This window comes from Mustela putorius, unplaced genomic scaffold (assembly GCF_011764305.1).
Source record: "Mustela putorius furo isolate JIRA1106 unplaced genomic scaffold, ASM1176430v1.1 tig00003932_pilon_pilon_pilon:0A:0A, whole genome shotgun sequence".
In the NCBI taxonomy this organism is placed as follows: Eukaryota; Metazoa; Chordata; class Mammalia; order Carnivora; family Mustelidae; genus Mustela; species Mustela putorius.
The window spans coordinates 8,149,604-8,160,519 of NW_025422077.1; the positions used below are offsets into that span (position 1 = coordinate 8,149,604).

The window sequence follows — 10,916 nt, forward strand, 5'->3', positions numbered from 1 at the left end:
AACTCGACAACTGTTTGCAGAGCATGCTGTGAGTTTAAAGAATTTTCTAATAAAAATTGTAGACATTAAATGATGATATAGAATCTGAAAGAAATCCACAGTCTTAAAGGGAAGTGTTGGTGTAGTAGATGCTGATGGTGCCCTTCCTTCTTCCTCTGTCCCCCTGCCAAATATGAGTCCCCTCAGTCCTGGACACTTCGCTCCCTCCTTCTCAGAGACTGATCCCTCGCACGAGCACTTGGAAGGCCAGTTCCTACGGAGAGACACAATCTGACACGAGTCTTGAGCATTCTGGCACATCCTTGCTGCGTATGTCAAGAACACAGGCCATGACTTCTTTCCACATGGGCCATTTCTCAGGGTTGTGTTTGCAGTGAGTACCCTTGAGGGATAGGGTAGTAACTCCCCACAGATAAAGAACAGGCTTGTTTCTCTGAGAAGTACTAAATCCTCCCCCCTCCTCCATTGCTTAGTTCTGTTCTCTTATAATACAGCCTACTGGATACATGCATCTATCACCGGTCCTTTGTATGACCTCTGTGGGAATTAGGGGTCATAGGGAACCAGTTTCAGCAGCACGCGGACAACTCTAGCTAATGCTTTTACTATGAGTGAGAAAGTCATTTATCTCTGACCCAGGACTGTTGTGTGTTCTGCCAAGATCCATGCAACATGTTGCTTGTGAGTTATAAGTAGACTAAAACCTCAGGCCTGCACAATTCTTGGTATGCCTTTGCCTCAAGGTGAGATGAACTCAGAAATATGATATGTTCTCTGTGAGATCAGAATGAAGATCAAAATGAAGTTGCCATCTGAGCCCACATTCCTATTTAGCATTCCCTCCTTGCCACCAGATTGTGCTTCTTTTACTCCCTCTTCCCTGAGAGTTACCACCCTCCCCCCAACCCCCACCGCCCCCTCGCCCAGCCCAGCCTAGCACTTGAATAAAAATCCCTGGGTCAGACTCTGCTTCTAGGGAAACTGACCTAACAATAGAGATATATGGAGGAAGAGGTATTTTATTCCCATTTTTCTTTTCTTTCTTTTTTTTTAAAGGTTTTATTTATTTGACACAGAGAGAGATCAGAAGTAGGCAGAGAGAGAGAGAGAAGGAAACAGGCTCCCTGTTGAGCAGAGAGCCCAATGCGGAACTCGATCCCAGGACCCTGAGATCATGACCTGAGCCAAAGGCAGAGGCTTTAACCCATTGAGCCACCCAGGCGCCCTATTCCTATTTTTCTAAAGTCGTCAAAATAAAGGATAACTTTGCTTCCAATAAACTTTTAGACACAGTATACTGTGGATAGTATGTACAGTATAGTATATGAATATTTTGATAAAATAATAATCATTGGTAAGAGGACTAAAATTAGCCTAATGATGAATAACCTTATTAAAATGCTGGATGACGGGAAGCAAAGAATGATCTGAGAGTAGGGGGAGTCCATAGAGATGGAGACGGAAGTTCTAGCTGCTTCTCTGTCAGCAGAGTCACCAGATAGAATTGTAGGACAGAGCTGAAGCCAAATGAGTATTTCAGGCACGCTGGGACTCCTCTGTGGTTATGTTTTAGCAGGGATTCGAATTCAAATGAAGATAAATACAAAAGATAAACGTGAAAAGCCAGGGGAAAAAGACAACAACTGTTTAGAACAGACTAGATTGTAGTACTACAAGTGAGAAATCATTAAGTCTTAACGATAATGCCGAAAGACTTCTATTTAATTTTTAAAAACTTAAAAATTGAAAATCTAAAAATTAAATTAAAAATTAAATTAAAAATCTAAAAAATTGAATAGATACAAAATAGCTTTTGGATATATGTGTAAAGAATGAAGTAAAATAATACGATTAACATCCATTGCCTGCCATTTTAATGTTTAAAAGATCCATTACCTTTAAGTGTCCTGTAGGCCCCTCATTTAGACCTCATCCTTCCTCCCCTCTGAGCACCCCTACCCAAACATAAGTGACTTTTTCACGTTTCCTAGCTATTTGTGTTTTCTCTTCTGCTAGTATCTGCTTTTGTGACATTTGTCTTGTTGAGTTGTAGTCCTACAGATGTCAGGCGGGTCTCTTATAAGTAGGCTTCTTTAGATTTGTTGATTCTTTTTTTATAACCAGGCCAATAACCTTTGATTATTACCGGTACATTTAGTTCTTTTACATTTATTTTAATCACTGTTGAATTAGAATGATTCTGTACTTTCAATCCATTTGCTTTATTCATGTTTCTTTTTTTTTCTTTTAATACCTGTTGTTGGATTTATGGAACTGACTAGTTATTTAATTTGCCTTGAGAATATTGAACTTCTGAGTCGTAGGGTTGGTGTCTTTGAATAATTCTCAGACATAATGTATTTATGTTAGTTTCAGGTTCCTAAAGCTCCTGTAACAAATTAGCACAAACTTTGTGGCTCAAGACAAGAAAAATTTAGTCTTTCATAGTTCTGGAGGATAGAAGTCCAAAATCAAGGTGTTGTCAGGGCCATGGTCCCTCTGGTTCTATGGAAGAAACCATACCAGATTTCTTTCCTAGATTCTGCTGGTTGCTGGCAATATTTGGGGATCCTAGGCTTGTAGGCTCTGCTCTGTCACTCCATCTTGATCTTTGTCTTCACATGGCCTTCTTTATGCATCTCCTCTACCCTGTTTGTCCTCTGCTTATAAGGACACCAGCCCCTGGATTGGAGCCCACCCAAATCTAGTATGATCTCAACTTCACTTGATTTTTTGGTAAAGATCTTTTTTTCAAATAAGGTTTCATTCACAGGAATCAGGTTTTATAGGACTTTGATATATCTTTTTGGAGAACACCCACTACATTCTTCAAATATGGCTTCTGCCCCATTCTATCCTTCTTCTCTTTCTGGCATTCTACTTAGACCTTCCTCCCATATCTCTTATTCTGTTTTTCACATTTGCCATCTGTTTATCTCTTTTTGCCACATTCTAAGTAATCTCTTCAGCACTCTTTCCCATTCCATTAATCCTTTCTTTAGCCACATCTGGTCTGCTGCTAATATTTAAAATCTTAATATTAGATATTTAAAATTTTTTTATTGAAGTGTAACATAAATACAGAAATGTATATGTGAGTTTCCAGCTTGATGAATTTTCACACAGATCAAGAAAGAGAAAATTACCAGCACCCCAGAAGCCTCTCTCGTACTGCCTTCTAGTTACTACATAAACCTCCATGTAAATACAATATTGCGTAAGTGATTTTTGCATGCTTTGTATACCATATAAAGGGAATCATTCACTGTATATTATTTTGTGCCTGGCTTCTATTGTTCAACACAGGGGATTCATCCATTTTGTAGTGTTAGTTGTAGCTTTCTCCTTCTTGTTGCTGTATAGTATATTACAGTGTGTGAATATACCATAATCTATCTCTTGCACTTGATGGACATTTGGGTAGCTTCTATTTTGGACTTCTGAGAACAGTTCTTTTTACGAACATTCTTCAGCCTTTTTTTTTTTTTTTTTTTTTAACCCCGTAGCCATCTGTATGCATTTCTCTTGGGTATAAACATAGGAGTAATAATTGCTAGGTCAATGGGTATGCATGTTCAGCTTAATTGCCAAATAGTTTCCAAGTGCTTGTGCACCAATTACTTTTTAAAATTAAGTGCTTGTTTTGGATCTCTGGTGGTTTAGGTAATCTATGGTAAGATTCTTGGTTCATTTAAGTTTTCTGTTGAAATCACCTATTCAGTTAGGGCAATTTATCAGAACTCCTGGTTAAAAGCTTTTAGTAGTCTTGACTCCAACAAATCTGAGACAACCTTCAACTCAGGACTTGTTCATCTTGTACAGCTGAAAGTTTGTACCTCTGCCTAATACCCTGCCATTATTCCCACCCCAGCCCCTGGTAACTGCCATTCTACTTTCTGCTTCTGTGAATTTAACTAGTTTAGATCCCTTATGTAAGTGGAGTCGTGCTGTATTTGTCCTGTGTCTGGCTTATTCCACTTAGCATAATGTCCTCCACGTTCACCTGTGTAGCAAAATTGGCAGGATTTCTTCCTTTTGAAAGACTGAATGATATTCCACTACATGTAAATACCACATTTTCTTTATCCATCTGTCAATGGACTAAATGTCTTGGCTTTTGTAAATAACGCTGTAGTGAACATGGAAGTGCAAATCTTACTTTGAGATTCTAATTTCATTTCAAAACATTCAAAAGTAGGTTTGCTGGATTATTTGGTAGTTCTAGTTTTAATTTTCTGAGGAACCTCCATACTGTTTTCCAGAGTGGAAATTTACATGCCCACCAATAGTGCAGCAGGGTTCTCTTTTTTTCCACATCCTCACCAACGCTTGTTGTCTTGTTTTTATGATAAAAGTTATTCTTAATCTCAGGAAACAAACTGAGGGTTGCTAGATCGGAGAGGGGTGGGTCATGGGGTGGCTGTGTGATGGACATTAGGGAGGGTATGTGCTATGGTAAGTGCTGTGTCAGACGGATGAATCACAGACACATACCCCTGAAACAAATAATACGTTATATGTTAATAATTTTTAAAAAGTCTCTTCTAATGGATATGAGGTTTTCTCATTGCGGTTTCGATTTGTCTTTCTTTGATGATGAGTGATGCAGAGTACCTTTTTGTATACCTTTTGGCATATGTATGTCTTCTTTTGAGAAATGTCTATTCAGGTCCTTTGCCCGTTTGTATTTATTTATTATTTTTTAAAATTTTAATTCCAGTATAGCTAATGTATAGTGTTTTATTAGTTTTGGGTGTAATACAGTGATTTAACAATTCTATACATTACTCAGTATTCTTCATAAGTTGTACTCTTAATCTTCCTTTGCCCATTTTTAAATTGGGTTATTTATTTATTTATTTAGCTATTGAATTACACAAATTGAAGTCCAATTTTTTTTTTTTCTTGTTTGTGGGTTAGGTATCGTATCTAAGGTAAGAAAACCATCGCCTATATCAAGATCACAAAGATTTACCCCTTTATCTCCTTCTAAACGTTTTATTGTTTCAGCTATAGGCTTTTGCTCTCCATTTTGAGTTATTTTGGTATACAATGGGAGGAAGGGGTTCAAAGTAAGTCTTTTACATCTAGATATCCATTTGTCCCAGTACCATTTGTTTAGATGACTATTATTCCTCCAGCTTTTGTTATACTTTTATAACTAAGTAGTTTTGTTTTGAAGTACATGTATTAACTTTTTTATTTTTTTAAGATTTTATTTATTTGACAGACAGAGATCAGCAGGCAGGGAGGCAGGCAGAGAGTGGGGGGGAGGCAGGCTCCCTGCTGAGCAGAGAGCCTGATGCAGGGCTAGATCCCAGGAGCTTGGGATCATGATCTGAGCTGAAGGCAGAGGCTTAACCCACTGAGCCACCCAGGCACCCATGTATTAACACTTCTACAGGCAACTTCAGCCTTTAAATTTTGTTTTCTGAACAATCTATTTTGAAAGGTAAAAACTTTTTAGAGATAGAATTGAATTTCTACTTTAAGTGGTAAATCAAATGTATTAAATTCAGAATGGAAACTTCCATTGGTATATGGAAAGTAGTTTCTATTTACAACTTCTATTTGTATATTGTCAGTAACAGGTAAAGTAGGTAATTCTCAGATCAATTTTGCAACTATTTTAACAATGCAACTAAAATATTAAAAATTATTTTAATTTTGTTTAGGTGAAGGTGGCCTTTATATTCTGAAATAGAGGGTATCTGCCATTATGTACATACCTCATCAAGCAAAAAATGGTTTCATTAGGAACTTGGCTTCAGAAATGGTAAAGAACATCAGGGACTAGATTTTCCTCATCTTCTTTATATGATAAAAAAAAATGTAAAGAGCATGTTAAGTGGCTAATATTGATAAGTGGAGAAAATTTACCACCCAATATGGTCAGTAAAGTGTCAGGAGATCTGGTGTCAGGCGCTTAGGAGAGGAATCAGGCTATTGGGGCTACAGAGAATAAATGTGAGCCTCAGCCATGCTGGAGGTATCCCCCATCTCTGATAATTCACAGACTGGACCCCAACAAACTGAAGGATACAATTAGAGAATGAGGGACAAAGTCAGAGAAGGGCTTGTGAAATTGTTGCTGGGCTCAGGATGGTGAGGAAGAGATGAAGTCTTAGATGAAAAACTGCCACAAAGGAGGGTGGCTAAGCGCTGCAGTCCCTGGTGAAATTGAGAGTGAATGCAGGACCCTGCATTATTTACTGCTGCAGAAAGGCACACACTTATTTAAAGTTCTTTTAAAATCCATGTATAACACTGAAATTCCTATCATAGTAGATAAACAACGTTATTGGTGCCCATAAAAATAGAGTTAAATAAGTGTCCTTGGCAAATGTGCAAAGGCCTGGGTTTATTGTTATTGTTCCTTTCATTACTGTTGCCTAATAGTCATTAAAAGAATAGTAGTGTTCATATATTAACTGTACACATACATGGAAACTTAGAAAAGAATATTATGAACATTACAGAGATCTCCCAAGACAATATTGAGTCAGGCAGTGGCCTTCTGTTTTTTTATTCACCCCCCTCTTCCAGTTAGGTCTAATTGTTTATTTAAAACAAAAGTGCTTTTCTTTTTTTCATGCCCTTCCTTTTTATGCCCTGAAATGAGGGGGAAAAGAAGTGTAGGAAAAGGCAGGACGTCTTTTACTACCAGATAAGCACTGGGTGGAAGAGCCGCATAGCTTTTTTTTTCTCCCAATTTACCATGTTTTCTGTGAGCAAATAAGCCAATTGAGGAAAGACTGATTTGTTAAAAATCTTGGTAGTTACGTGAGATTCACATGCCTGACCTGTCTTGTTCCTGCTGTTGTGGAAACCGTTTTTGGCCAGTTATGGTTACCAGAGTCTTTCCTGAGGGGAGTCACTCAACATCCAAAGGTGAATGAGGCCACTTGCTACGATGAGCACTGGGTGTTATATGTAAGTGATGAATCACTAAATTCTACTTCTGAAACCAATACTAAACTACATGTTAGCTGAATGGATTTAAATAAAATTTAAATAAAATTTTAAAATCAATTTTTATTTAAATAAAAATTTGAAAAAATATAATGCACTCTATTCAGCTACTCTCTTTATATTGCTTAAATGAAAGAAATACATTGCTCAATAAATATTTTTACTGCCAGCATTTATTGTGTTTGGTCAGTTAAATAAGAATAGATAGAGGAATTAATAAAGAATATATGATCACACCATATGCATTTTAAATTATAACATGTAAATATATGTCACTTTGGAATCTTCTCATCTAGGGTCAGAAGCAATTTCTTTAACAGAGGTTGAATGTTGAGAGTTTAGAGTTGTATTTTTTTCATTAACCATAGGCATATGAATTCCATTTTATGCTCCTTTGGAGTATGAGTTTAAAAATGTCCATGAAACAGTCTGAATGTAGAGCTATTTCTCATCTTTTATGGTTGACTTATCCTCACCTACTTGGAGAACATTCTTCTTAGAGACCGGATTTTGAAAGCATTGAGTTTAGTTTTCTTAAAAATCACAGCTCTCATTGTTCCTATTTCACCAGTTATGTAATATTTAATTATATTAGATGTTAAAAATGATCTTTTTAAATGTGGAAAAAATTCAAAGTGATGTGAGCCCAAGTAACTGGGCATTCTAGAAACAGCCTGATAAGATCTCACAGTGATCAAGGCAATATGCAGTGTGTTTTGCAGGGGAACTGAAGTGTATTGGTCAATCAGAACAAAAAACAAGTACTGTTTGGTTTTGAAGACTTTATGGATTTTTTTGTGTGCTTTTGATTAAAACTAGCTTCATAAGGTTTTAGGTATCATCTATCATTACTGTATTTGGAAAGAGAGTTACTTAAAAGTGAAAATAAATATTTGTATACACAAAAGCTTTAATAGCCATGGTCTACAGAAAGAAAAAGAATACATAATGGTTTAATTTTAAGTTGACTCAAGTCCTCTTTTTAAAAATAAATTTTATATTTTAGAATAATCTGGGATTTACAGAAAACTGCAAAAATAGTACACAGAATTGCCCTAATTTCCTCTACTGTTTTTTTTATTTGTTTTTGGCAAATACTTAAAATCTTATTTGAATATAGTTGATGTTATATTAGTTTCAGGTTTACAGCTTAGTGATTCAACTTTACTATATGTTTCACTAAATGAAAGAGTTGTTTTTCTATGGATTGTAATAATATTCTCTAATGACTTTCTTTTGGTTTTAAGAAGTCAATCTTAGGGGTGCCTGGGTGGCTCAGACAGTTAAGCAGCTCTCTTCACCTCAGGTCATGATCCCAGGACCCTGGGCATAAAGCCCCATGTAGGGCTTTCTACTCAGCTGGGAGACTGTTTCTCCCTCTCCTTCTGACTGCTGCTCTGCCTGCTTGTGCTCTGTCAAATATATGAATAAAATCTTAAAAAAAAAAAAAAAAAGATGTTACTCTTAGTAACTTCAAATCTACCAATGATGACCAAAATTCTTTAAAATTTAGATATAAGAATGTGGTCTGTGGAATCAAGTGATCTGAGTGCCAGCTCTATCCCTTCATAATGATAGCACCTTAGATAAGTTATTGAATCTCCCTAAGCGTCAATTTCCTTTCCTGTAAAATGGAGCAGATAATACCTATCTGTATTAATCTTGGGGCATAGCAAGTGCTCAATGTCAATTTATTTTAAAAATTGGAATAGACATTAGTGGTCATTTAATTTCTTATTTGTAAATCTTTATTTTACATCACTGCTCTGTACCATATTCTGCAACTAGACTGAATTGCATATAGTTCTCTTAACATTGGAAGATACTTCATACTCCCTAGAAATACTCTTTGCTTCATGGGCTACCTGGCAAACTCCTCCTACTCACCCTTCCTCAGTCCACACATCTTTCATTCATTCATTTGGTCATTTGGTCATCATCCAACTTTTTTTGTAAAACACTCACTCTAAATGGCATCCTCTTTCTGGAAACACATCTACCAGCAAATTTAACATAAATAGAATTAACATTGCTTGGAAGAGGGCCTGTTGAATATGTATCTTAGATCATTTTTCTCTTTAGAAAACTGACCCCGTTTGCTCTGTGTTCGGTAGTAACTCCAGCTGCTTGCTGGTAAGATAGTATTTCTTCCCCAAATGTATTTCTTCTGTGTATTTTGGTGCTCCACAAGCTTTATTCATTTTTAGAAAGCTTTTAGGTCCATTACTAACAGTAAACCAGATACTTAACTGAGACAATTTTTCTGAAACATTGTTGAGCGATGGACAGGTAGGAATGAAAGACCCGCGGATCCCCTTACCCAAGAATTCAACACTGCCACAGGATGCAAACAGCAAGAGGTTCTTTAATGTTACGCAGGCGCCTGCGGGTGGTCAGCGCGCGCCTGCGGGTGGTCAGCAGCTCCTGCTAGCTGAGCACACCTGGCTGGGGTACATACAAGTCCCGGATGGGACGGGGCCGATTGGCTGACAATTTGAACATTTGAAAAAAGGCATACTTGGTGTTAGCGGATTGGCTTTGGAAGACCCCCTCGCGCGAAGAGAAAGGCGGGAAGGGGAACAAAGAGGGGAAGTTTGACCTTATTACTCAGCAGAAAGACATCCTGCCTACCTGACTATGCAGCCCCCTGTCTACGTGACCTACATGACCATGCAGCCCCCTTGCCTACGTGACCATGCCCCGGCTATTAGGAGAGGGTATCTTGTTCAAACAGGAGTCAAGTGTCATGCCCTAAAAGCCAAGCGGTTACAGAAAGGCAAAAGAGCAGTTACATTGAATTCAACCCTGGGGGAAGGGTCTTTACAGTGCAAGGGGAGGAGGAGGGGTGCTCTTACACAACAAAAGAGCAGTTGATTAGTTAACGACGGGGGGGGGGGGGTCTTTCAGGAAGTGATTAAAAGGAGAAAAGCTTTAACAACTATTCACAAAATTCCTTTTCCTTGTCAAACTCAGGTATGTAACAAGAAGTTAACACTAATTACCAGACTTAACACTTGCTGAATAGACTCTTGTTTTAAATAAAAAGGATATAATATGGAGGCATATTCATCACACCGATATGCCATTGCACATGTTAACTGCAATTTCTGGTTAGAAGGCTATGAAGTTCTCTGATAATCCCGCGTATCATTTAAAAATTCCTGGAAATGAATTCTGACATTCATTTTCATCTGTGTGAACCTGAAGCTTAATTATTTGCTTTAAAAAACAGTCCTCACGTAACTGATAAACACGAGAAAAGGGAAATTGGCAGTGATCACGTGTTCTCACAGATCTCTGACATTCTTCAAATATCATAAAAAAAGGTATTTTGAATAGTTTCAATATAAAAACTATAGAACACAAGCACGATTCTATGTGTTTGAACATAAATACACACACACACACACACACACTTATGTTCAGGTATACACATGAATATGGAAAACTACCCTTTGGGTCAGTGTATAATAAATTATCGTAAAATTATTTTGTGGCTCTTATTACAAAATAAACAAGATCCTGCCACCAAAATGAGAACTCAAAGGCCGCTCACAGAGCTCGAGCACCAAGAGCGTAAGAATCAAGTTTCCTCATCCGTTTGCTCTCAAAGGTATCAGCAGGAAGAAGGGAATCCCCGAGGATGTTAAGGAAAAGGAATAGGAATATAAGGCTGCAGCTTTAGTTTCCGGCAAGACTGATCCGAAAAGCGCATTCAGGTCACGACGGTCAAGAGACGACGGACGTGGGGACCGCTACGCCCCGAAGGCCGGAAGTCGGCGGCTCCAGTGGCCCGGACCGGAAGGCCTCCAGCGGAACGGAAGGAACCCGCGCCCCCCGGCCCCCCGCCAGCCGCGGCCCCCTTCCCCGCTTTCCCCTCCTGGCCGTAAGCGAGGGCCCCGCGGCCCCGCCGGGGAAGAGCCTTTTGGGTCACAAACGTCCTT

General features: G+C 38.2%; 1 protein-coding gene across 4 annotated transcripts in view; it reads right to left on the reverse strand.

The window, feature by feature from the left end:
- LOC101673194 (LRP2 binding protein) overlaps positions 1 to 10,916 on the reverse strand; it is a 40,800-nt gene that overhangs the window by 28,790 nt on the left and 1,094 nt on the right. The window lies entirely within an intron of this gene.